The sequence below is a fragment of the Pinus tabuliformis genome, chromosome X (genome assembly GCF_031772625.1).
Source record: "Pinus tabuliformis cultivar Carrire ecotype Pingquan chromosome X, CPIR1, whole genome shotgun sequence".
NCBI classification, from domain to species: Eukaryota; Viridiplantae; Streptophyta; class Pinopsida; order Pinales; family Pinaceae; genus Pinus; species Pinus tabuliformis.
Window position 1 is genome coordinate 366,161,476 of NC_142308.1, and position 27,232 is coordinate 366,188,707.

Below are 27,232 nucleotides of genomic sequence, written 5' to 3' on the forward strand. Positions count from 1 at the left end.
GTATCTGTTGTAGATGGCTTGTTTTGATGAGCACGAACAAGTGGAATACAAAAGAGGGTGTCCATTGTTATAAATCAAATTCCAGGAGGTGCGTTTTCTATTATGAATAATTATTGGTTTTGAAATATGTTTACCATTACTAATTATGTGTATATTTTAACCTTATTCAACCCACTTTTTTTCCTTTCAGTTGAAGACAACACATTGTAGGAGAGATGATGTGCAAAGGGGATATTTGCAATGGAGAGATGATGTGCAAAGGGGATATTTGCAATTTTTCTTTGTTCTTGGCTAGATGTTTTGTTTCCTGAGTTTGAGCATGGCCATGCTTTGAGTTGTGCTTATTTTCCTTTGTTTTTCTTTTTGGCTCCTTTTTTGTAGTTTGGTCTTCGTTTCATTTGTTGGGTTTGTTGTACTCGCTTTCCTTTTATTTCCTTTTTTTTCACGCTTTTTGTAGTTTGGTTTTGGTTTCATTTGTTGGGTGTGCAAAAGGAAATGAAGGAAGCAGACAGAGAAAGAAAAGAAGGAAGCAAATAGAGAAAATGGAGGTTATTGTTCATAAATGAAGGTGAGGTAACATACCTATATGCAGTACATTTCGCTTAAAAGTATATTTTTCTAAGTTTTGGCTCCACTTGTTTGTTATTCAATTTATTATGTGTTATCTATGCTCTCATAATAAACTATAATTATCTTCTTTATGTAGTGAACAATTGCAATTGTTTGAGTCTAAAATCTCGAACACAAACACACTCAAACGTGACAACACTTCTACTTTGCACAATGAAATAACATACGTCAATGAATCAACTAGTGCGCATGACAATTTTTTACTTTTTAAACCCTCTACTTGTTATATTACAAACTATAATACAACAATCTTAGGGCTCACGCACTAGGGCTCATGGCCCTTACATACAACCCTGATGTAAGGACACAACTAGGGCTTGGTGTCAACTACTATGACCACCAATGTACCCTAAACAAAGTACACTTGACCTACTCGTTGACAATAAACACTATAGCCCTTTTAGTGCTCGTACCTTGAACACATATGGTAGGTCCTATTGCCTCCCAATCTGCTGAGTAGTGCACTTGCATCTTCAGTATCCACTATCAATGATCACAATTCCTTTTGTGTCACTGAAGTTTGGCTCACGGATCTGCCCACTAGTAGTCTTCTAGCTCGATTAAGAGGTTTGCTCTTTGGGTCTTCTGGATATGCCCTCTTGTCAACCATATGGCTCCTTTCATAAGCTGAACTAGTCCTCCACTACTCTGTCTCCTAACAGCCCATTGATTCCTTTCATGAACATTGTACTTGAGGTCTTCTTGACTACCCAATTGTCAACGTCCTGGATGCTCCAAGATGCTACTTCTAGGTCACTCCAGATCTAGCCCTCTCGATTGCCCTTTCATCCTTCAAATATCAACCCTTAGGGCTTCCAAAATTACCCATGCACAATCAACACCATGAATAATCTAGGATTTCCAAGACAATTGTTTCTTCTGCAATTTGAGTCAACTTTTCCATATCTAGGGCTATTCCAACCAACCCACCAACAATGATAAGATGCATTCTAAAGGGATTCAAAAATTACCCATACACAGTGAACACCATGACTAATCTAGGACTTCCAAGAATTTCGTTTCTTCTACAATTTGTCTCCTTGAGTTGTCCAGATCTAGGGCTATTCCAAACAACCCACCAATAATGATAAGATGCATTCTATATCACTGTTCTTAGGGCTAATTACAACTGTTGTTCAAACCTTTGAACAAACCTTCCCTTTTCCTTTGCTACATCACCCTTGTCATTGTTTTTCCTTCTCAAACTTCTACCCACAACAAAGAGTCATCTGCCTCCCTTTCTAGGGTCTCGACCTGCTTCATTCATCACAGATTTGGGCTATTCTTTCACCGAGATTTGGACAGACCATAGGATGGCTCTTTGCATAGGAAGAAGCCCTAACTATGGCATATCAAAATTGTTGTCCAAAACCTCACGGACAACCCTCCAACCTTAGTAATCTATCTCCTTGAGGACGATACCACTTAACCTTAAAGCAACCATGGTTTGGTCATTTTCTTGATTGATATCCTAAGCCTTGCTACAGATCTTTGTGGCCGCAAATCTAGGGTTACCTCAGACCTGCGGTACCCTTCTTCCAACCATGTACTTGTTGCATTGGTCGTCTAAGGCATGCGACGTGTTAGTGTCGGTCTTGAGCCCTCCATCGGTGATCAAAAGCTCTTTGCATGTGCATAGGTAGGTGTCTCATCAGTATCAGTTTTGCATCCCGTTAGGCATGCCATAAAACTAATGGAGGAGCTGGTCCTTGTTCCCTTCTTGGCTTTGCTGGATCAGGTCATATCATTTAATGAGCTTGTGTTACACTTGTTTTATTTTTGTCTTGAAGTCCCAAGTCTTAGGTCTAGGGTTTTGGTCAAAAATCACTGCAAGGTCATGAGTCAGAGGTCTAATAGTCCCCAGCAAGCCGGAAGGAGGTATGTAAATATGTTCCATTGATATTTTTCATCAGGTACAGCTCATGTATACCTTGGATTTAAAAACCCTGTTTTTAAACCCAAGGTCATGTGAAATTTGCAAAAAATAAGGAAAATTTTCAAAATTCTTCAAAATGCCGGCAATAACCCTGGTCTCCTCGCCAGAGTCCATCAGATGGTCAACCTGCAAAAAGAACGGAGTTAAAGCACTCAAAAGATCAAATTCAGGACAAAGTGAACTCAAAACAGTGTTAAAAGTGAATGTCAAAACAAAAACATTAGAAAGTGGGTTTGGTAAGTTAATTTTTTCAAATTGGGCCTATAAAGAGTAAATTTCCCTCTAAACAGCCTTATTATACATTTGAGAGCTTGCAAAAACGAGTGAGAGGTCAAAAGAGGCGATTTGCAGAAAGTTGGAGTCATTCTCAGGGGCGCGACCACTCAGGCTCAGTGCGCGACCAGTTGGGTGGGGCGCGACCACTCAGCGACCCCTCTGCAGTGTATTTTTCTAAAGGGCGCGACCACTCAGGCAGGGCGCGACCACTCAGAGCAGGGGCGCGACCACTCAAGCTGTCTTCTACAGAACCACTCCAAATCGACTAAATCGCCCTCTTGCTTGCTCAACTGATCGAGGTAGGGTCTTCTAGTGCGTTTGAATGCTTGAAACATGAAATGATGGGCTTGCATATATATGTTTATCACCAAGAAATGTAAGGAGAAATGGATTTGGGTGATTGCTTGTTCATGTAGGCATTATGCTAGGGTTGATGTTTTTTCAAGGCTTTAAATCCCTATTTATTCCCTCCTTGTTTCCTATTAAATTCACAAATGTCATATATATCTTATCTCATTTGCAATAAATACTAAATCTCTCATCCCAAATTCATAAAACCCTATCCCTCCCCCAAATCCCTTTACAAAACCCTAATGCCCTTTCATGTATTCTACCCAAACCCTAATACCCTCCACACGGCAAGGAAAATAAATGAACAAAAGCAAGGATAAAAAATGTTATATAAAAAGAGAAAAGAGCAATAATATGGCAAAATGACCAAATAAAAAAAAAGATATTGCTGTGCATAGTCATTGGAAAATAGAAGACACACTGCTGTTGCATATCCATAGCAAAAACAAGAAAAATGCAGCTGTGTATATGTATAAAATGGACATATTGCTGTAAATATTGTTTGCAAAAGAATATTGTTGTGTCTCCCCAAAACCAAGCCCTGTTTTCCTCTCTACCCCTTCCCTAAAATCCCGTTCAATTAAGATCCCTTTTCCCTTATGACAAGATGTAAAAGAAGCCTTGTTCCCCTATGACTAAATGTACATAAAATCATTTGAAAAACACTGTTTACCTTATGATGTACATTGAAAAAACAAAAACTCAAAGGAGCAAGCTATCTATGCTGTCCTATACTCCTGTTGCAAATGCATGTCCTTTCCCTTGATGACTATCATACGTATTTTCCCTAATAAAGTATTTCTTTGCAAATGATTTCCTAATGATGGAAGATGAGATGATATGTTTGACATTTTGTGAATTATCCCTTAAAAATCCCTGTTTTTACATATTTTCCCATTCCTTATTAAAAATCCCTCCCCTAACATTTCCCTTATGATTTTTTCCCCTTGAAAACAACATACTTCTCAGCATTTTTGCAGGCAAGGGCAGCAGTTTACTCTATCTATTTGCTTCACTTTGCTCAAAAGCACCATGTCAACCACTGAAACCTATGAGCAAGGTGATGACCGGTCTTCTTCCATAGAGATCGAGGTACAGCAGAGGCCTCGTAAGGGTGGCAAAGGTGGTCATCATAGGAGAGAGGAACCCACCTCTTTGGCAGAATTGTAGGCCTGTCCTATGGCAGTGAGTTGTTTCCGTTATATGTCATGTTTTCAGTTCTGTGAGAGGCTTGCCCAGATTCAGCACCACAGGGAGTTGGGCCGCTTATTTGTTTTGCACCTTCATGATGGGCAGGTCACTCTTGCAGGGGTGAATTTTGTACTATCTCCGGAGGTGATTTCAGAGGCTACCGGGATACCAAATGTGGGTGAGGTGTGGCCCAAGCGCAAAATGCTGGATTATGTTTATTTTGAGCCATATGTCAGGCCAGCATTCATGAGTCACTTGTCAGGGGTCTTTCCCTTCAGATTCCTCCGGGGGGAGTATGCTCCGATCATGCGGCTTATCATGCATTACTTCACATGCGAGGGAAGATTTTCACAGGTCTTCTCTTGTCACATTCGCTTGTTGATGCACTTTACCCGAGTGAGGATGATGAACATCCCGGTTTTCTTCTTCCAGGACATTCAGAGGATGGTGTCCGTGTTTCAGAGGCAGTCCCCAACTCAGCAGCATAGGAGTTTGTGCCATCATGGTCTCATCCAGCTCATTGTTTCCCATCAGTTGAGTCAGCAGGGCATTCCATGGGCAGACTTCATTTCTCATGAGTTCTTTACAGTGCCACCACAGCCACAACCAGAGCCAGAGGCCATTCATGAGGAGGGAGGTCCATCACACCAGCCCGAGATTATTGTTCCGAGACATGTTGCTTCCCCACCGCAGCTTACATATCAGAGGGGTCATAGGACCTTGTTTGCAGCAGCTCGACGAGTACTTTCTCCACAGCAGGTGGAAGGGGCCTCGCATTCTTCATCAGCAGAGGCAGTACGGGAGGGCAAGCAGCCCATGGTTGAGGATGAGAGAGTTGGCGATACACATCATGATTTCATTGACCTTGACGCTCACTCTCCTTCTTCAGATTTTTATGAGCTTATCAGACAGAGAGAGGAGGAGAACCTCGTGTTGCAGCAGAAGCTCGAAATGGCTCAATGGACCATCACTTATCTGGAGCAGCGCAACAGACAATTAGAGGAGGAGAAAGAACTTGATGAGCTATGGAGGATCCGCGGTAATCGAGGTTTGAACCGTAGGAGGCCCGGGGACCCATTGCCTGCTGACCGGGAGTCTTTGCTCATTCAGGCAAATGCTCGCTTGGAGAGACTGTTGGAGAAAGCCAACCAGGACAAGAGGCTGCTACGGAACATGAAAAATCATTATTGGGCGAGAATGCATGTTTGCAAAGCAAAGATGAAGATACTCCAAAGGAAGTTGTCTGAGGCCCACAAGAGGAAGAAGAAGACCAACCCGCTCCGTATCTTGGCTGAGGCCTCTCTCACTCACCATGATACTCATTAGCCTCCTCCTAGCAGCAAACCCAAGAAATTTTGAGAGTTTTGAGGCATTTTTGGCATTTTTGAGAATTTTACAGGTTTTGGCCATTTGAGTGGTCTCACCCCGCGCGCGACCAGTCATGGGGACAGCTCAGAACGGGGAAAACTCTACATTTTTGGAATTGTCATGCAAAAATATACTTGCCTATGGATGGGTTTCAGATTTTATGAAGATTTGGGCTTCCAAAAGCTCAAAATACATGCAAATTTTGACTTTCTGCCTTTTTTTTGAGTTGCAGAAAGCTGCCCATGACTTTTGAGGGGTCAAATCAACTCCAAATTCATAAATTCCAGTGGGGTTGGAAAGTAGACTCACAGACCTTTCCAATGAGCTATCTTGCACCTGATTTGGACACCGGGAAGGCCCTCAAACAGAGCTGTCAATGCGCGCGACCAGTCAAAGTGAGGGGCGCGACCACTCAGGGAAATTTCACTGTTTTGACCAGTTCGGCCAGCAAAACACTGTTTTTACTTTGGTTGACTTTTGAGGCATGTAAATGATGGATTTTTGTGTAATTTTCATAGCACTTGGACACATTTACTCTCCTTTGACACTTCTAGAAGTTTCTTTGATGTAAATAGTGAATATTTAATGCATGGATAGATTACCTAAGTTTTAGAGGCAAGTTGTTTTGACTGCCTATTATCTAGTGCTCAGTTTAGAATTAGTTGAAACAGCTCCTAGGAAGCTGAGCTCGACCCCTAGAGGTGGGGAAAGGAGTTAGATCATCTATATTATGCCTTCTCTTGCGGGAGAAGCTCTATTGTATATTTTACTTGTATCTCTGCAATTTGAGGAAAAGGAAGGCCAGGGTTTTGCAGACATCATTGTGGATTCTTGTGGATTATTATGTTGATGGTGTGTTTCCTACTTGTCATTGTAAGTGTGTTTATGTGTTCCATCTCTTATTCTATTGCTGCTAATTAAACAAAAGAAGTGATAAAGTTTGAATTCATGCATGCCATGCTCAGCTTTCAATTTTGTTTAATATTTATGTTTTCCACTGTCTAAAGAGGATTCAAAGTCATTGTTTGCCCTCTTTAGCTCCCTCTCTTTCTTCCTTGATCATCCATCTCAGCTTAAGGCATCAGCACAAACTCCTACCTTGCCCCAAAGACCCACCTGCAAAAACTGAGCTCAATCCCCACACCCTGAATTGCACTCCCTCCAATTGCCACCAAAAACCCCAAAAACTTTAAATCAACCCTCCTTATCAGTTTACTAGCCTAATATCTTTGATCCTAATTGGTCAGCTCACCCCATTGAGAAAATACCTTGAGTTTGACCGGAGAGAGCCTTCTCCTTCCTCGTAGGGCTAGCTACGAGGTGTAATGGTTTGATGTAGCCTTGAGATTTGTCTATCTCAGCCTAGGTGAAATTTCAAGCGCTAACACGACGTTACTCCAACTTTCCTCCAATCCTCATGACATACCAAAACAACCTTATTCTAGGTGTTTTGGCCCTGTAATAAGGTACAAGACTCTACGACTAGATCACAGAAGTACCATTGCTATTAGCCCAGAACTTTTGACCCTTTTCCACAAGTCTCTTCCACTACTTGGATGCACAAACTTGCCCACAGAAACCCTCACCAAACTTAGCCAACATCCTCCTTGAACCTAAACTAGAGCATGAGACAAAAAGACAAACATGAAACCCTTCTTCTTGCACTTCATCTAGCTCGGCTTCCTGAGGAATGCGGCCTGCTTCCTGAGGGGTGATGACTCCTCCATCAATAAAGATCTAGTCTTGTAGAATCATTTTCATATTAAATTATGTAATAATGGTAAATAATAAATTACACTTAGGCATTTAACTTTATGTTATATTTTTGCTTTATGTCTTATTGATCAATCCCACATTCATAAAGTGTATTGACTCAGTGTTAATGAAACCTATATAACAAAGTGTTTGTTGTCTTATTATGTACACCGAATACAAAGAACTCTTTCAATTTATTTCTTGACTTTCTCTATGCTCATGTTTTCTTTATATGGTATCAATGTGAGGTTATCGAGCCACGAAACTGTGAGAGTGTGAAGAGTCGAGGGACTCTTGCCGACAGTGAAGGATCGAGGGATCACCATCATAGCACAGTGGAGAACCAAAAGATTTTTGAGTCAATCGAGTGATTTTGAGGTTTTAAAACTAGTCATATGGAATTGTACGGAACAATAGTCAATTCTTGTGTTGTTATTTTTTTTGTACAAATAGCTGCCATTTTCCAACTATCAAACAACTGTCGTACAACCGTCAAACAACTGCCAAGCAGCCGTATGGTCGTACGATCTGTAATTTTTTAAATTGCTTGCTGTAATTTTCAAAATTAAGGGTCAATTTTCGAAATTGAAGATCAATTTTTGAAATTAAATCTGAATTGAGCTGTTTTTTATTCGAAATTGGATTGTAATCTTCAAATTTGGACCACAATTTTGGATTGTAATCTTCGAATTTGGACCACAATTTGTCCAAATTTGGTATCAATTTTTTGAATAAGAGTCAGGTTTTCACATAACCACTCTTAGGTCTGGTAATGGTGGAGAATTTTGTTCCAAAGAATTCCAAAAATTTTGTTCTAAGCATGGCATAACGAGACAATACACCATACCCTACACTCTACAACATAATACAGTAGTTGAAAGAAGAAACCACACCATCATGGAGATGGCCAGATGTATGCTGTAGAACATGTATGTTCCACACAGGTTTTGGGTTGAAGCAGTATTCACATTAGTTTACTTGCTGAATAGATCTCCAACGATGCCGGTAAAGAAGACACCAAAGGAAGCATGGTCTGGTAGAAAGCCTAAAGTGAGTGATCTGGAAGTCTTGGATCTACTGTGTATACTTGGATTCCAGCTCAGAAAAGAACCAAGTTAGATCCAAAGAGAAAGAAACTGATGCTTACAGGGTATGATGACACTCACAAGGCTTACAGGTTGGTTGATCCAGCCACTCATCAGGTGATCTTCAGCAAAGATGTTGTTGTTGATTGTGGAAATTTCTAAATCTAACAAATCAAAAATCCTACTGCAGTAAACTGATTTGCATTACCTACTTGTGTTCTTCATTTTAACAAGTTATTTTCAGAATTATTCAGAAAATATTAATGCAAATACACTGCAACCTACACCAATATACAGATTATTTACTGAAAAATAAATGGGACAACCACACAAAGGACACACTTATTTTTGGACTAAATGTCCCTGAAAAACCCAATACGGGAAAACCGGTGCAACTACTATTATTAAGTAGTAGTTCTGAATACAAATGCTGGTTCCCCTCCTGGCGAACCAGTGATAGAGAAATACAATGGTCGAAAATCTGAGAGAGTTTTACCTCACTTTACCCGGTAGGTTTTGGTTGATCCGACAACAAAACTGGGTAGCCCCGTGATCCGGATCTTGAGGGGAGGCCCCCAAGATCTAAAAGATTGAAATGGATCTGGGAGGAGAGACCCCCAAGATCTGAAAACTTGAATTGCCAGAAGAAAAAAAAGAGGAGAATGCCCAATAAACAAAAACCACAAAGAAACTTTTTATTAAACCGATAATAACTGTAAAGGCTACATTGTGGCGGACAATCTGTCCTTTTACAAAATGTGACTTGTTACTTATAGTATTTTTTAGTTACAATACCACGGGTCAATTCCATGGGTGAATGAATACCATGGGTGGATTTTACAATACCACAGGCAGATGCCATTTACAATACCATGGGTAAATTCCATGGGTCGATGAATAATATGGGTGGATGAGTACCATGGGTTGATGCTATTTTCCATTCGGATCATTCCTCCCTCCTTAAGAAGCAATGGTCCCCATTGCGTAAAGTTCCCTCCTGCGAAGCCTTTGTTGAATATGAAGAGCCACTGAAGATAAGGGTTTTATGTGGTTAACTCAAAACCATGATAAACGAAGATCCGAGGATAGAGATACCCTGTAATGCTTGTGACCAACTGTGATTTTGACAGTGTGCGGCCTAGCAAATGGACTTCGATAAAGTGTGGGTTTGTGGATGACCCATAACCATGACGAACGAAGATTCGAGGATAGAGATACCCTGTAATGCTTGTGACCAACTGTGATACTGACAGTGTGCGGCCTGGCAAATGGAATTCGATGAAGTGTGGGTTTGTGGATGACCCATAACTGTGATGTTGGTTGCTGATGAAGTAGCAGGTGCCTACATAGCCTGGGGTGGGAGGGCACATCTCTAAATAACCGAAGCCAAATGTTGCTATGTTGACACTGATGAGTGTGAAGCAGGTGCCTACTAAAGTGGGGTGGGAGGGCACGTCTCCAATGGGAACCCACTTTGAATGCTGCTCCAGAATTAAAATGGGCATAACTCAGTCAATATAACTCAGAATATTTATTATAACCCGTTTTTGGAAGCAGAAGGACCATTTTGCATCTTCCCATGTGATGGAAATCCTTATCTGGACACTTTAGAATCTCAGATTCGCGCTGAAACAGTTCTGCCATCATAAAAGTTCTAAAAGAAGAGTTGATTTTAAATCAGCGATATCTCCCTCATCTGGACTCTGATTCGGCCGATTTTTTTTTTTGAATTTTGGTATTTTTTCGCAAGGAATCCAGATCTGATATTTGTTTTTGTAAATTTTGTACCAAATGTTTCAGATCTGATCTGCAAACTCGCCGCCCAAAAACATTCCTACAAAAAAATGAAAAAAGAAAATTCTTCCCGCTTGGCCCAAGAAAATGCTCTGTGGAGGATGTAGCACATGCCTGAAGTTTGTTGAATATTGTTGCAAATTTTGAAACTGAAATATGCATCAAACCCTCATTCCCATGGAATCATAACCTGCTCTGATACCATTGGAATGATCCAGGTGGATGTTGGTGGTGCACCCACCTATCCCATTTGGACCCCCAGACCCCCACAACTGTCTCTTTCAGTTTTTCAGTTTCCTTAATTATAGCGCAGTTTACTATTTTTAGCAGTTTTTTGGGTCCTAAACTTCTTGAGCCGTTTTGAGGCCCTAAACAACGTTTTTTGGGAAATCTACCGTTAGGGATTTTTCTGCCAAAAAATCGTCTTTTCCGTCGTAGTCCTTGGCGAGATCTTTCCAACGGGCTATCATGTGTGTCAAACGGAGATAATACGACCAATTCGCGACCCCGCGAAGTTGGCTGTCCAACTCACCCCAAAACGGGGCCCACAATTTGGCGTTTTATCTTCTAGGGTTAGGTTTTGGGATGCGAAGGGTTTTCCACTAAGTTACCAGAAAACGGATACGGGAACGGATACGGGTATGGGGTTTGAAACGGATACGGCAAATTTTCAAAAAATCTGGATACGATACGGCAGGAAACAACACATAATATATATATATATATATATATATATATATATATATTAAAAATAAAAAATTCATATTACCATTCATATTTCAGAATCTAGATTATCATCTATGATCTATCATGATTCATGATTCATCATCATCAATTCAAGTTTCAACATATGCCATATGGCATAAACATTCAACATTGCCATCATCATTAACGATTATTATAACATTCATGATTCAAGTTTCAAGTTTCAACATATCATCAAGTTACCAACATGACAAGTTGCACAGTACGACAATTTAAAACACTGTTCCAATAACCAATATCACACTTCTGCCATTGTCCAAACCATTCACATATTACTATACACAGATTATTTCCTAGGACTGCTATTTGAATAATAATAAGTTGGCTTTTTAAATCTAAATAACTGTAATCAATTCCAAACAGTTTTGCAAGGGAGTTTATCAACAATTTAAATGCTTGCTTCCTCAGAGATAGATGCCCTAATGAAGACTAGGCCACCAAACTAACAATAATCAGATCCAAACGAAACCCTAAGAGAACTGATGTGTAGACCTCAGGACCCTCGCTGACTGAACTTTGAAAATTATGTATGATAAGGTGCTGAAACAAACTTTCTAATGAGGATCTAATCTTTAGTTTGATGAGCAAAGTTAGGACTACAAAACTGCACTTCAGATCAAATAAAAGCCTTAACAAGTCCAAACAAATCCCTGAGATATAAAAGAATAAAAAAATTCCCAAGAACCAAAATAAAATAAAACAAATAGGCTGCCGCAGAGCTTTATAATGTGAGAAATGCTACAACACAGCTACGTTGGCCTCAGAATTTTTCTTTTGACCTCAATGAAACCCAAATTCAAATCGAAAATAAAGACTGCCCAAATCCCTTAGCTATTCTTTTGAATCTGTCTTTTATTCTTCATAGAACCGAATTTCCATTTCAAATTCAGAGCTTTCTCATTTATATTTTTCGTTAATCTCTAGAGGACTAAAGAATCATTATTATATAGTTTTCTGTTGGATAGAAGGGATCGGCAACCAAAACGTTTTGAAATGTTTAAAAAACCTATCATGATTTGCCTGAAACGTATTTTTTTTTTAAACGGGAGGTTTTCTTTTCCGGAAAACGCCTGGAAAACGGCTAGGGAAAAAACGGCCCGTTTCCAAATCATAAAACGGCACCCAAAACGTTTTTATGCCGTTTTTTGCCGTTTCCGTACTGCATACGTATCAAAAACGTAAAACGGCGTTTCTGGTGTTCAGGCAGCCGTTTCCGGTAACCTAGGTTTTCCATTGTTTCTCAATAATAAATAGGCCTTCGAGCCTCATTGTAACACAATTTAGAACAGTTCAGAGGCATGTAGCCACCACATCTCTTCTCAGAGATAAGCTACCATTGCCCTAGCTGGTTTATTTCCATTTCTGGTTGTAAGCATGTTTCAATATTTTCCATTAATGAAATTAAGTATTATTTCTGCTGCATCTTTGTGTATATGGTTATCTCTGTGTTTTGTTGCGTTCCTGTTTAAGTCCGGATCAGTGGTATCAGAGGCGGTCTTCTTTTTCTCTGTTTTTCTTTGCATGTCCCCAATGAGGTCGGGATATAAGGAGTTAGGGCTTGAACTGGTCGAACCTTTGCAAGACCAACCTCGCAAATCCCGACAGCCTCCCATGGCGGATGAGAAGAAAGACGAGGGAGCAGGAGATCCTATCAAAATCTTGCTCGAAGAAGCCCTCGAGCGACAACGGAACACGATGATGGACAACTTTGCCCAAATCCTTCAGCGGCTACCCAAAAGTGACGCATCGGCTTCCAACAACTACTTTGGAAACGCCACGCCCTTTAAGGTACAAGTTAATTTTGAAATCCCCATATTTGAGGGTCAGATAGACGCAGATGCCGTAGATAAATGGTTAAATCTGCTAGAGGGTTATTTTTCTGTTCATGAATTTTCGAGTCGGGAAAAGATTGTTTTCGCTCTTCTCAAAGCAGCCCCCCACGTCAAGGACTGGTGGGAAACCTATTGCGAGCAGAAGGATGAAAGTACAGGCTCATTGTTTTCAGCCGCACCCACTTGGAATGACTTTCGGGATGCCATCAAGGAGTAGTACTACCCTGTCAAAAGCTATGAGGACAAATACATCAAATGGACCACACTGCGGCAGGGACGAGACCAAGATGTGCCGGAGTTCACAAACATTTTTCATACCCTTCACACACAATTGGGTATCAAAGATTCTGAGCTGCATCCGGTACTCAAATACTGCGGCTGCCTACACAGATACATCTAGGAAGAGATGGAGTTCTTGAACATCTCCTCACTCGGCGCAGCATACCGATACGCTGTCAAAATCGAGCAAAAGTTCAAACAGAAGAAGCGAGACTTTGGATCTGCAAATACGAAGCCCAAAGGACAAAGCCAAGGAGGGGAGGCCCCCAAGATCTAAAAGATTGAAATGGATCTTGGGAGGAGAGACCCCCAAGATCTGAAAACTTGAATTGCCAGAAGAAAAAAAAGAGGAGAATGCCCAATAAACAAAAACCACAAAGAAACTTGTTATTAAAACCAATAATAACTGTAAAGGCTACATTGTGGTGGACAATCTGTCCTTTTACAAAATGTCACTTGTTACTTATAGTATTTTTCAGTTACAATGCCACGGGTCAATTCCATGGGTGAATGAATACCATGGGTGGATTTTACAATACCACAGGCAGATGCCATTTACAATACCATGGGTAAATTCCATGGGTCAATGAATAATATGGGTGGATGAGTACCATGGGTTGATGCCATTTTCCTTTCGGATCACCTCGACTACTTCTGGGCTGGCCTTGTGTCAGCCCAACAGGATCTGCGTTAGCTCTTCCGCCCATTGCGTCAGCTTTCCTGGCTATTTCGACTGTTCCCGACAATTTCGACTTTTTGCGTGGAAGGCATCTTTCTCCTTTGTGCGGCCCTTTTGGGTCTGCATCAAGGCTGCGTGGGCCCAGACTGGCCCAATTCCAGTCCTCTTGGCTACTGCGCTACCTCCACAAGCTTCTCTCCTCCTCTCTATCGGTATTCCCGAACTATCCCTGCCCCTCAGCTGCAAGATCTCCCCAATCAATTTTCCTTCTAAGAACTTCTCACCTCAGAAAATCGATTTCCTCAATCTCTTTGTGTGTGTTCTTCAACTGACCCCAAGCCTTCCTTTATACTTTTCCTGTTGAGAAATCAACGGTCGTGATCTAATCTCTAATCAACGACTAAGATTAAATTAGACTTGATCTTCGTCACTTAGAAGCTTCTCACCCATATTTACATTAATTCACTTTAATTATTTTAATTTCCTAAGTTTTAACTTAGACACCATTAAAAATAAATAATTAGCTGAATAACATGCACTCTGGGTGGAATTTCTCCAAACGATTTCTGGGTCTTGGAGATCTCATGTGTTATAGCCCCTCCACAAAATTTTGGAGCAGAGCACATTCGATGCTACACAAAAATCAACATTGATGAAGATATTTGACCTTTCCAATCTTCTTTTGAGTCCCAAATTACCAAACACCCAGAGGTACCAACAGATTCAGGTATCAGGCTTCAGGCAGCTCCACCTGAAAGGGGGGAGATGAGACTCATAGTTCAGTGATTTCTACTCCTGACAGTTCGATTCATCAGTCAGATGATATTCCTGCAGGAAGCCCAAGTCATGGTGGCAATACTGATTTGGGTGTGGTAGATCCCAAGACAAGACCAAAGTGGTGGCACAACACCATTGGTGATGTTCGGATGGGAGAAATGATCGAGGGACGATCTTCCAGAGGAAAGAGCTTACAACAACCATTTGTGGTTAACTTTGCTCTTATGGCTAACCTATAGGAAATCTATGAGCCACAACACTTTGAGGAGGAAAAAGGAAGACCTAAATGGGAGAAGGCCATGGCATCTGAACATGAGAGTTTGGTGAAAAATCAGACTTGGGATCTCACATCTCTCCCACCAGGGAAGAAACCAATAGGTTGCAAATGGGTCTACAAGGTCAAGTACAAAGCATATGGTACACTTGACAAATACAAAGCACGATTGGTTGCAGAAGGATTCTCTCAGTGAGAAGTCATCAACTATGAGGAAACCTGTGCTCCCACAACAAAGATGAGCACCATTTGTCTTGTTTTAGCCATGGCAGCACAGTTTGGCTGGAAAGTCCATCAAATGGATGTGAAAAGTGCCTTCCTCAATGGAGATTTGCAGGAAGAAGTCTACATGCAACAACCACAAGGGTTTTAGGTTTCTGGAAAGGAGCATTTGGTTTGTCAACTGAAGAAGGCTCTATATGGCTTGAAGTAGACACCTCGAGTGTGGTACATTAAGATTGACAGATGATTGGATGAACAGGGGTTCCAGTGGAGTCCTTCAGATTCCAACATGTATGTCAAAAGAGTTGGTAATGATATCATCCTTCTGGTTATATATGTAGATGATATCATTGTCACAGGTAGTGAAGAAAAGGCTATAGAACAGATCAAAAATAATATAAGAAAAGCTTTTGACATGACTGATCTAGGTCTCCTGCACTACTATTTAGGTGTAGAAGTCTGGCAAACAGGTAGCAACATCTTCATATCACAATCAAAATATGCCAGAGGTTTGTTGGATAGATTCAGAATGACAGATTGCAAAATCTCATCTACACCTATGGAGAAAGGGTTGAAACTTTCAGCCCAGACAGACTCTAAGGAAGTTAATGAGTCCATATATAGGCAACTAGTGGGGAGCTTGATATATCTTACAACCACTAGACCTGACTTATGTTTTGCTGTGAGCTACATTTCCAGGTTCATGACAACGCCAAAAGTAGAACACTGGACCGCAATAAAACGAGTTCTGATATATGTGAAAGGGACACTTGACTTTGACATTCTGTATAAAAGAAGCAAAGAATCCAGGTTGAGTGGACATACAGATTTAGATTGGGCAGGTTTTGTTGATGACAAAAAATCTACTTCTGGATATGTCTTTAGCCTTGGCATAGGTGTAGTCACATGGACCAGCAAGAAATAACATGCAGTGACCCTTTCCTCAATAGAAGCAGAATATCACGGAGCAGTGAAAGGAGCATGCGAGGCAGTTTGTCTCAGGAGGATGCTTTCAGATATGCATATGCAACAAACTGAGCCAACACCCCTCTTTCGCGACAATCAAGGGGTGATGAAACTTGCCAAAAATCGAGTCCTCCATGAGCGATCAAGACATATTGATATACACTACCATTTCATCAGACAACTTGTAGAAGATGGATCAATTTAGTTGCATTACTCTCCCACAAAAGATCAAACTGCATACATTCTTACCAAGCCTTTGGGTCTTGAAAAATATGTAGAGTTTTAGGATAAGCTTGGTGTAGTTAGTAAATCGACCATTAAGGGAGGGTATTAAATTATGTAATAATGGTTAATAATAAATTAGACTTAGCCATTTAACTTTATGTTATATTTTTGCTTTATGTCTTATTGATCAATCCCACATTCATAAAGTGGATTGACTCAGTGTTAATGTAACCTATATAAGAAAGTGTTTGCTCTCTTATTATGTGTACCGAATACAAAGAACTCTTTCGAGTTATTTCTTGGCTTTCTCTATGCTCGTGTTTTCTTTATATTTCGTTGTTGGAATGGATTTGAGATATGCTGAGAAGCTTCATTGATAATTTTCTCCTGAAGATCTCTTTGAGGTCGTCTCTGATTTCTGCAGTGAAACTTGCCAAAAATCCAGTCTTCCACGAGTGATCAAGACATATTGATATACACTGCCATTTCATCAGACAACTTATAGAAGATGGATCAATTTAGCTGCAGTACTCTCCCACAAAAGATCAAACTGCAAACATTCTTACCAAGCCTTTGGGTCTTGAAAAATATGTAGAGTTTCGGGATAAGCTTGGTGTAGTTAGTAAATCGACCATTAAGGGAGGGTATTAAATTATGTAATAATGGTTAATAATAAATTAGACTTAGCCATTTAACTTTATGTTATATTTTTGCTTTATGTCTTGTTGATCAATCCCACATTCATAAAGTAGATTGTCTCAGTGTTAATGTAACCTATATAAGAAAGTGTTTGCTCTCTTATTATGTACACCGAATACAAAGAACTCTTTGAGTTATTTCTTGGCTTTATCTATGCTTGTGTTTTCTTTATATTTCATTGCTGGAATGGATCTGAGATATGCCGAGAAGCTTCATTGATACTTTTCTCCCGAAGAACTCTTTGAGGTCGTCTCTGATTTCTGCAGTGAAATCATTTAAATCCAAAACATTTTTCTATATCACCACAACCCCTTTAATTTTGTGTTGTGTAGGTGTAAACATAATGTTGTGACCGTTGATTTCTGGTAGCATCAAATGTGCTCTAAGTCTCAAATTTTGTAGGGAGGTTTGGGCACATGTATTCCAAAGAACCCAGAAAGCGTTTTGGGAAATTCTGCCTAGAAACAGTTGTATTAAAATAATTAATTATTTTTAATGGGACCCTAAGTCTAAACTTAGGAAAATAAAATAATTTAAGGGTATTAATATAAACTGTGGGTGTAACTTTTAGAATATGATGAGGATCAAGCATAAATGATCTTAGCCATTGATTAGCTACTAATCTGGGTCGTTGAGTGTCAATGAGGAGATTATTTAAGGAGGCTTGAGGGTCACTTGGAAAGACACACAAAGAATTTAGAGAATCAATTTTTTGAAGCAAAGTAGAGGAGCTGTTGAGACAATTTCAATAGTGAGCTGTTGTAGTGAGGGGCAGGGATAGTTGGGTTGGAGTATCTTCTCCAGGACCCAGGATACGCAGCAGAGAGAGGCATAGGGACACCAGAAGGGTTGACGGTGGGCCAGAAGGGCCCACACAGAGTTTGATGCTGTGAGCCAGAAGGGCTCACGCAGAGACAATGTAGTCATCCAGAGCATAAGTCGGAGTTTTGCAGAGGAACTAACATTTCTGAGCCGGGAGTGCCAGAAACTGCTCCAGAAGGCAAGACGTTTCCCAATTGAGCTGACGCAGAGCCAACGCAGAGATAGCCAGGGACAGTTGGTTTAGCTGCCAGAACAACCAGGAATTGCCGGTTAGGGTGAGGTAATCTCACTAAGTTTTTCTGCTAGTTTATTATCTCTGTAATTGGATTGTCGCAAGGGCATCTAGAGTTGTATTCAGAAACTATTGCTTAATAATATAAAACCGTTAGAGCTGCTGCACTGGTTTTCCCGCATTGGGTTTTTCCGGGGACATATTGTCCAAAAAATACTGTCTCTTGTGTGTATCTTTCTTTATTGTTTTGTTCTTGTTTTGGGCAAATTAATTAATTAAGTGAAGGCTACAGTTGTATTAGCTTCAATATTTGTGTAGGAAGCAGTAAACAATTTGTTTCAGTAATTAACAAAAAGGAGAAGTTTAATCGGTTGCTGCAGTAGTAGATTTAGGTGGGATTCTCGAATTTTCACAGTAACCAAACAACTATGCGCTTTATGCATATGCCTGCTAGCAGAATGGAAGAGATTGTAGGTCAATGTCTGCATACAAATATAAAATGGAATTATTTTTATAGTTGTGGAACGAACAAAGAAAGAAGTCATGATAGGTATGAGAAGACCACCTTTGTACCAGAATTCTTTGAGCTAAAAACAATCACCAACCTAGAGTTTGTATAAGCGACATTAGTGTCGGGAAAAGCTTGTGAAGAAGATAACAATTTTCTTGTATGGAAACTCATTGACCAAAACTATGCGCAAGTGTCCTATTTTATGAGATTCATTTTGTCTGATTTGGTAACTAGCAGTGTTAGCAAGGGGTACGAGAGCTATATTGCCAAGCAACATAAGGAAACCAATGTTTTCTGCAATGGTTCTCCTCACATGGATGGGTGGCCTAATCTTGTTGTAGGCTTCAAATATTGTTGAAATCACGACCCAACCTACCCATTGCTCCATGGCCCTTTTGTTTTCATCAGACACAACAAACCGTAAGCTACCATGATTGGCAAAAACTATTGTATATAGTTGTCAACCTGTCACTCCTATGTGACACTGCAAAAATATGCGTTGAATTCCTAGACCGAAAAGTGCGAAGATTGATAGCTTTCATACCCAACGGAATTTCTTTCTTATCAGATAATTTCCCTCTGCTCATATTAAATATAAAGTTAAATATATTCCCATCCAATCCACATAGGATCATCACCAATGGGATTTATATCAAACTCAATGACCAAATGTTTCTCCAATTTCCAGATAGACAATATTACACCTTTAGTGGCCAAAAGAACCTGAAGAACATTGTGAGTACAATTATAGAAAATCTAGTGGGTATTAATGTTTTAAAACTCCGACTCCGACTCGGCTGAGGGTCGACTCCGACTCGGTATCGACTCGGTCGGCTCGATTTCAATGACTCGGTTGTTGTAGAAAATACGTTAAATATTTATTTTTTTATTATAAAAAACATAATTTTAAAGATTTTCATTCATGTTTCCAGACACACAGCATTAGAATATAGATAAAAGACAACATATGATCAAAGTAGGCTCATGAATATATCCATTATATCAAAATGGCACCTAGTGCACTGCCCAATACATACATGATGATATAGAGATCAAAACAAAAACACATAACCAAGGAGGCTAGAAATGGCGTTATCCTCCAAAATAGATTGTAAGTCATCAAGGAACTAATACAAGGGTCCAAGAGTGTTCCTCACTCCAAGAAAGTCCCAAAGTGCATGTGTACATCTTCAAAAGGTGCATGCTCCACCATGATGTCATCTAGGAGAGACCCTATGTCACCCTTTTCAAGCATGTGAGTGACATGGCACCCCTAAGGGTAAGCATTAACATCAAAGAGGGATGTGCTAGCCCTATTAAGTCATCTCAATGATAACCATCCTCATCTGTGCTTTGGAAGAAGGCACCATCCACCAAAACAGGGTCAAGGCCAGCTAGGGGGCATCTTCAGTCCATTTGGGCATATCATCAAATAGTCCAACATCCAAGCTTTTAAGTTTAGTTTTTTAGCATTTGGAGGCTCATCAAGGGGTGTAGCATCACGTGGAATCAACTCAAGGCTCGATGCTCATCTTTGGAGGGCCAAGGTTGGGGCCACAAAGTTAGGTTTGCTTTAAGAAAGAGGCAAAGAACCTATTGGAAGGTTTTGAAGAAGAATGAAGCTATTCCTTAAGGAATCTCTACTACATATGTGATAACACCTAAACAGACCTCTCAAAATCAAACGAGATAGACTTATTTAGGGACAAAAAACCATTAAAGTATCATAGTGAAAACTTTGGAGTCCCCCAAAAGCAAAAAAATAAAAATAAAATCGTTGTTTTTTAGTTCACGGGCCGCTGTCATCCAACCCGACCGAGTAGGCTCAGACTCGGCCAAGCTCACTGAGTTATTACCGAGCCAGCCGGGTTGTTAGACAACTCGGCTGGCTCGGTAATAACCCGGCCGACCAAACCATTTCACTAAACTTATTTAGGGACAAAAAACCATTAAAGTATCATAGTGAAAACTTTGGAGTCCCCTAAAAGCAAAAAAATAAAAAAAATTGTTGTTTTCTAGTTCATGGGCCGCTGTCATCCAACCTGGTCGAGTAGGCTCAGACTCGGCCGAGTTGTTAGACAACTCGGTTGGCTCGGTAATAACCCGGCTGACCAAACCAGTTCATTGGCTGAGTCGACCCAGTGAGGCCTTGACTCAGACCAACTCGGCCGAATCGGTTCTGGGCCGGCCAAATCTTAAAACATTGGTGGGTACTATCAAATATGACCAAATCTCCTTTTTTCCTAGTAGCTTTGTTGATGTGTGCTCATGACTGCGGACTGTAAGAGAAAACCCTCTTTAGCTGCTCCAAAACAGGGAACAACTTGACCTTATTCTTGACTTTCATCTAAAATACATAAATTTGTTATAAGATCGATATTTACATATATTTCCAAAACTTCTACATGTGAGCTTGAAACGTCAAGCTACTGATGCAATATAATAAGTTAGAAATCTCCAAGGCTTGACCTTATGTAAATGTGTTGTTGAAGTAACAAATGTTTTTCCTAGAAGTTCTAGCTTGAAACTAGTAACCCTTTACCCTTGACATATTACAGGCAATTGAAAAATACTTGAGATCACCTAGAAGTATCGAGCAATTGAAGAAGCCTTGAGATCACTTAGAGGGTATCAAGAACCATCTACAAACCATAAGCATTAGTGATAGTCATAAAATTGGGTTTGGCAGGCACTGCAATAACAAATCGCCTTGTCACTATGAATCTCTAAAACAAACAACCAAAATGTTGGCCTTCACACAAGTATGCAGAAGATTATTCATTCAAATGACTATGACATGACTATATTGAATTACTCTAAACAACTTGATAAATGGATAGCTTCAAGGCTATCTTAGCTAACCCTTGTCACAAGTTCTTAGAGTAAGTCCGCTTCATTTTCTATTTCAAAAGCTCTCTCTGGAGATAGGGCTCCCACCATGGGAATTCAATGTCTTGTGGTCAAAATGCTGACTAAAATAATTAAAGGCATTTGTTGAATTCAATGTGTTAAGGTATAAATACAGACTGAAACAATTAAAGCGCATTTGTTCGTGTGTAGTAAGCTATATTTACTACCATCCATCAAAATTATGGATACATGAAATACAAAATGGATTATCCCCCTTTATATAACAAAACTCAAAGACAAGTATGTTTCATATTATGATTAATTATTGCATTCAATTCTCCTGTTTAAATTGTATATTGATTTTAATATCTTATTATGTATTTGTTGTAGATGTTTAGTTTTGGTGAGCACGAGTAAGTGGAATACAAAATGGAGTGTTTATCATTATATAACAAACTCTAGAGGAGGCGTGTTTGCTATTATGAATAATTATTGGTTTTATAATATGCTTACCATTACTATCTATGTGTGGATTTTAATTTTATTCACCCCACTTTTTTTCCTTTCAGTTGAGGAGAGAACACTGCAGTAAAGATAATGTGCAAAGGGGAAGTTTGTAATTTTTGTTTTTTATTGTCTACATGTTTTGTTTTTGTTGAGTTTGAGCATAGTCATGCTTTTTGTTGTACTCGTTTAGCTTTGTTTTATATTTTTTTCTCATTTCTTGTAGTTTGTTCTTGGTTTTGTTTATTGGATGTGCAATAGGAAAGGAAGGCAACAAAGAGAGAAAATCAAAGAGATAAGATGGAGCTTATCATTTCATAAATGAAGGTGAATCACCTTAACTATATGCAGTGCATTTCACTCACTGTTATCTTTCTCTCATTTGTGAATCCATTTGCTTGCTTTTCAATTTTTATTATGTTTTATATGTTGTCTCACACTCAACTATATCGATCTACTTTGTGTAGTGAGTGACCACAATTGTATAGTCTATGAAGGTCAAGGTGAAGATACCCTAGACATTCTACCAACGCAGCTTGGACAATTGGTAAGCCATATCTTTTTCCTACATAAGAATATTGTCCTTTAATTGACTAAAATATTTGTTTTTTGTGAATCGATTTATCCTTTTGTAATGCCTTTAGGGTAGTATGATCTTGTTAATGGGTGTGAGGTTTGAGATTTTCCAAGAACTTCGACACAAAATAAAGTGAAATGTTATATTGAGGTTCACAATTTCAAGGCTTATTGTTCATGGTTGTCGCTGCTATAACATTAGCTAAGGGCAAACATGTATGTGTATGATTAATTTGTCATTCTGTATATTTCTTATTCATTTTCTCTCGTGGTTTATTTGAGATCTCATATATAATATTACTTTGTGCAGTGAGTGATTATAGTTGCAATATCTAAGATGGTGCAGCGTATTTGTTCTTGCTCCACATCACATGCACACCTCCACGCAACGTGCCTTGTAGAGGAGGTGGGTAAGGTCGAACAAACAAGCACACTAACCTTTCAACCAATCAACCATCGTGCTAACATACAACACTACTACCTTGTGGACCCTCGGATTTTGGGTGTTTAATATGTTAAATATGCTTAGATTCCTTTTTCCAAAAATTTACATCTTATGAAAACATTGTTTGTATTACTTGTAGTAGAAGTAAATCTAGTTTATAAAATTTATATTTTTTTTCAGAGTTAGCACAAAATATAACTGGACTCGAACTATGTTGCATGACAAGCTTATACATTCAAACTCTCTAGTTTAAATTCTATTAGAAATCTAATATTTTATTGTATATCTAGTCCAAATGGCTTATTCCATTGAGGATGAATACATGAAATACAAAATGGACTATCCCCTTTTATATAATAGTCTTAAGGAAAGGTGTGTTTCTTATGACGATTGGTTATTGCATTCGACTCTTTAGTTTAACTTTGATAATGATTCTAATATCTTATTTTGTATCTATTGTAGATGGCTTGTTTTGATGAGCACGAACAAGTGGAATACAAAAGAGTGTCCATCATTATAAAACAAACTCTAGGGGAGGTGCGTTTTCCATTATGAATAATTATTGGTTTTGAAATGTGTTTACCTTTACTAATTGTGTGTATATTTTAACATTATTCAACCCACCTTTTTTTCCTTTCAGTAGAGGACAACACATTGTAGGAGAGATGATGTGCAAAGGGGATATTTGCAATTTTCTTTGTTCTTGTCTGGATGTTTTGTTTTCTGAGTTTGAGCATGGCCATGCTTTGAGTTGTACTTATTTTCCTTCTTTTTGTTGGTTCATTATTTGTAGTTTTGTCGCGGTTTCATTTGTTGGGTTTGTTGTCCTCGCTTTCCTTTGTTTTCTTTTTTCCACGTTTTTTGTAGTTTGGTCTTGGTTGCATTTGTTGGGTGTGCAAAAGGAAATAAAGGGAGCAAACAAAAAATTCAGGTTATTCTTCATAAATGAAGGTGAGTTAACATACCTATATGTAGTGCATTTCACTTAAAAGTATCTTTTGCTAATTTGTGGCTCCACTTGTTTGTTATTCAATTTATTATTGTTATCTATGCTCTCATGAGTCATAACCAACTATAATGATCTTATTTATCTAGTGAACGACTACAATTGTATAATATACAAAGGTCAAGTGGTGAAGATACACTAGAAATTCTTCAAAATTGGCACAATGGATGAGTGAGCCATACTTTTCTCCTACAAAATACTATTGTCCTTTAATACATTGGAATATTTACTTTTTGCACAACGATTTATGCTTTTGTTCTGGTGAGCACGAGTTGTGGAATACAAAATGGAGTGTTTATCATTATATAACAAACTCTAGAGGAGGTGTGTTCGCTATTATGAATAATTATTGGTTTTTTAATATGCTTACCATTACTATCTATGTTTGGATTTTAATGTTACTCACCCCACTTTTTTTCCTTTCCGCTGAGGAGAGAATATTGCAGTCGAGATAATGTGCAAGGGGGAAATTTGATATTTTTGCTTGTTATTGTCTACATGTATTTTTTGGTTGAGTTTGAGCATAGTCATGCTTTTTGTTGTACTTGTTTAGCTTCGTTTTATGTTTTTTCTCATTTCTTGTAGTTTGGTCTTGGTTTTGTTTATTGGATGTGCAATAGGAAAGGAAGGCAACAAGGAGAGAAAATAAAAAAGATAAGATAGAGCTTATCATTTCATAAATGAAGGTGAATCAGCTTAACTATATGCAATGCATTTCACTCACAATTATCTTTCGCTCATTTGTGAATCCATTTGCTTGCCTTTCAATTTATAATATGTTTTATATGTGGTCTCACACAACTATATCAATCTAAATTGTGTAGTGAGCCACCACAATTGTATAGTCTATGAAGGTCAAGGTGAAGATACCCTAGACATTCTACCAACACAACTTGGATGATTAGTAAGCCATATTTTTTTCCTACATAAGAATATTGTCCTTTAATCAACTAAAATATTTGTTTTTTGCGAATCGATTTATCCTTTTGTCATGCCTTCAGGGTAGTAGGATCTTGTTAATGGGTGTGAGGTTTGAGATTTTGCAAGAACTTCGACACAGAAAAAAGGGAAATGCTATATTGAGGTTCACAATTTCAAGGCTTATTGTTCATGGTTGTTGCTAATATAACATTAGCCAAGGGCGAACATGTATGTGTATGATTAATTTATCGCTTTGTATATTTGTTATTCATTTTCTCTCGTGGTTTATTTGTGATCTCATATATAATATTACTTTGTGCAGTGAGTGACTATAGTTGCAGTGTCTAGGATGGTGCAGCGTATGTTTTCTTGCTCCACATCACATGCACACCCCCACACAACGTGCCTTGTAGAGGAGGTGGGTAAGGTCGAGCAGACAAGCATACTGACCCTTCAACCAATCAACCATCGTGCTAACATACAACACTACTGCCTTGTGGACCTTGGGTTTCTAGACGTTCAATATGTTTAGATATGTTTAGATATGCTTAGATTCGTTTCCCGAAAAATTTACATCTTCTGAAAACATTGTTTCTATTACTTGTAGTAGAAGTACATCTAGTTTATAAAATTTATATTTTTTTGTGATATAGCATAGAATATAACTAGATTCGAACTAAGTTGCATGACAGATTCATACCTTCAAACTCTCTAGTTTAAATTCTGTTAGAAATCTAATATTTTATTGTATATCTAGTGCAAATGGCTTGTTCCATTGAGCATGAATACATGAAATACAAAATGGACTCTCCCCTTTTATATAATATTCTTAAGGAAAGCTGTCTCTTATGAGGATTAATTATTACATTTGACTCTTTCGTTTAACTTATATAATGTTTCTAATATCTTATTTTGTATTTGTTGTAGATGGCTTGTTTTGATGAGCACGAACAAGTGGAATACAAAAGAGAGTGTCCATCGTTATAAAACAAACTCTAGGGCAGGTGCGTTTTCTATTATGAATAATTATTTGTTTTGAAATACGTTTATCATTACTAATTGTGTGTATATTTTAAGCTTATTCAACTGAAATATATTTATCATTACTAATTGTGTGTATATTTTAAGCTTATTCAACCCACTTTTTTTCCTTTTAGCCGAGAACAACACATTGTAGGAGAGGTGCTGTGCAAAGGGGATATTTGCAAATTTTCTTTGTTCTTGGTTGGATGTTTTGTTTTCTGAGTTTGAGAATGGCCATGCTCTGAGTTATGGTATAAATACAAATTTAAACAATTAAAGCGCATTTGTTGGTGTGTAGTAAGTTATATTTACTACAATCCATGAAAATTATGGATACATGAAATGCAAAATGGATTATCCCCCTTTATATAACAAAACTAAAAAACAAGTATGTTTCATATTATGATTAATTATTGCATTCAATTCTCCAGTTGAAATTGTATATTGATTTTAATATCTTATTATGTATTTGTTGTAGATATCTTGTTTTGGTGAGCACGAGTAAGTGGAATACAAAATGGAGTGTTTATCATTATATAATAAACTCTAGAGGGGGTGTGTTTACTATTAAGAATAATTATTGGTTTTTAAATATGCTTACCATTACTATCTATAATTTCATTTTAATGTTATTCACCCCAGTCGTTTTCCTTTCAGGTGAGAACAGGACACTGCAATAGAGATAATGTGCAAGGGTGAAGTTTGCAATTTTTGTTTGGTATTGTCTACATGTTTTGTTTTTGTTGAGTTTGAGCATAGTCATGCTTTTTGTTGTACTTGTTTAGCTTTGTTTTACATTTTTTTTTCTCATTTCTTGTAGTTTGGTCTTGGTTTTGTTTATTGGATGTGCAATAGGAAAGGAAGGCAACAAGGAGAGAAAATCAAAGAGATAAGATGGAGCTTATCATTTCATAAATGAAGGTGAATCACCTTAACTATGTGCAATTCATTTCACCCACAATTATCTTTCGCTCATTTATGAATTCATTATTCATTTGCTTGCTTTTCATTTTATAATATGTTTTAGATGTGGTCTCACACTCAACTATATCGATTTGCTTTGTGTAGTGAGCGACCACAATTGTATAGTCTACGAAAGTCAAGGTGAAGATACCGTAGACATTCTACCAACATAGCTTGGACGATTGGTAAGCCATATTTTTTTCCTACATAAGAATATTGTCCTTTAATCGACTGAAATATTTGTTTCTTGCGGATCGATTTATCCTTTTTTCATG

The 27,232-nt window shown here is 38.5% G+C and overlaps 1 long non-coding RNA gene across 1 annotated transcript; it reads left to right on the forward strand.

The window, feature by feature from the left end:
• Positions 1–197: 197 nt before the first annotated feature.
• Positions 198–22,570, forward strand: LOC149140014 (uncharacterized). Its single transcript, XR_016264077.1, has 3 exons — positions 198–568; positions 22,089–22,350; positions 22,491–22,570. It is a non-coding gene; the product is annotated as an uncharacterized LOC149140014 (long non-coding RNA).
• Positions 22,571–27,232: the final 4,662 nt, after the last annotated feature.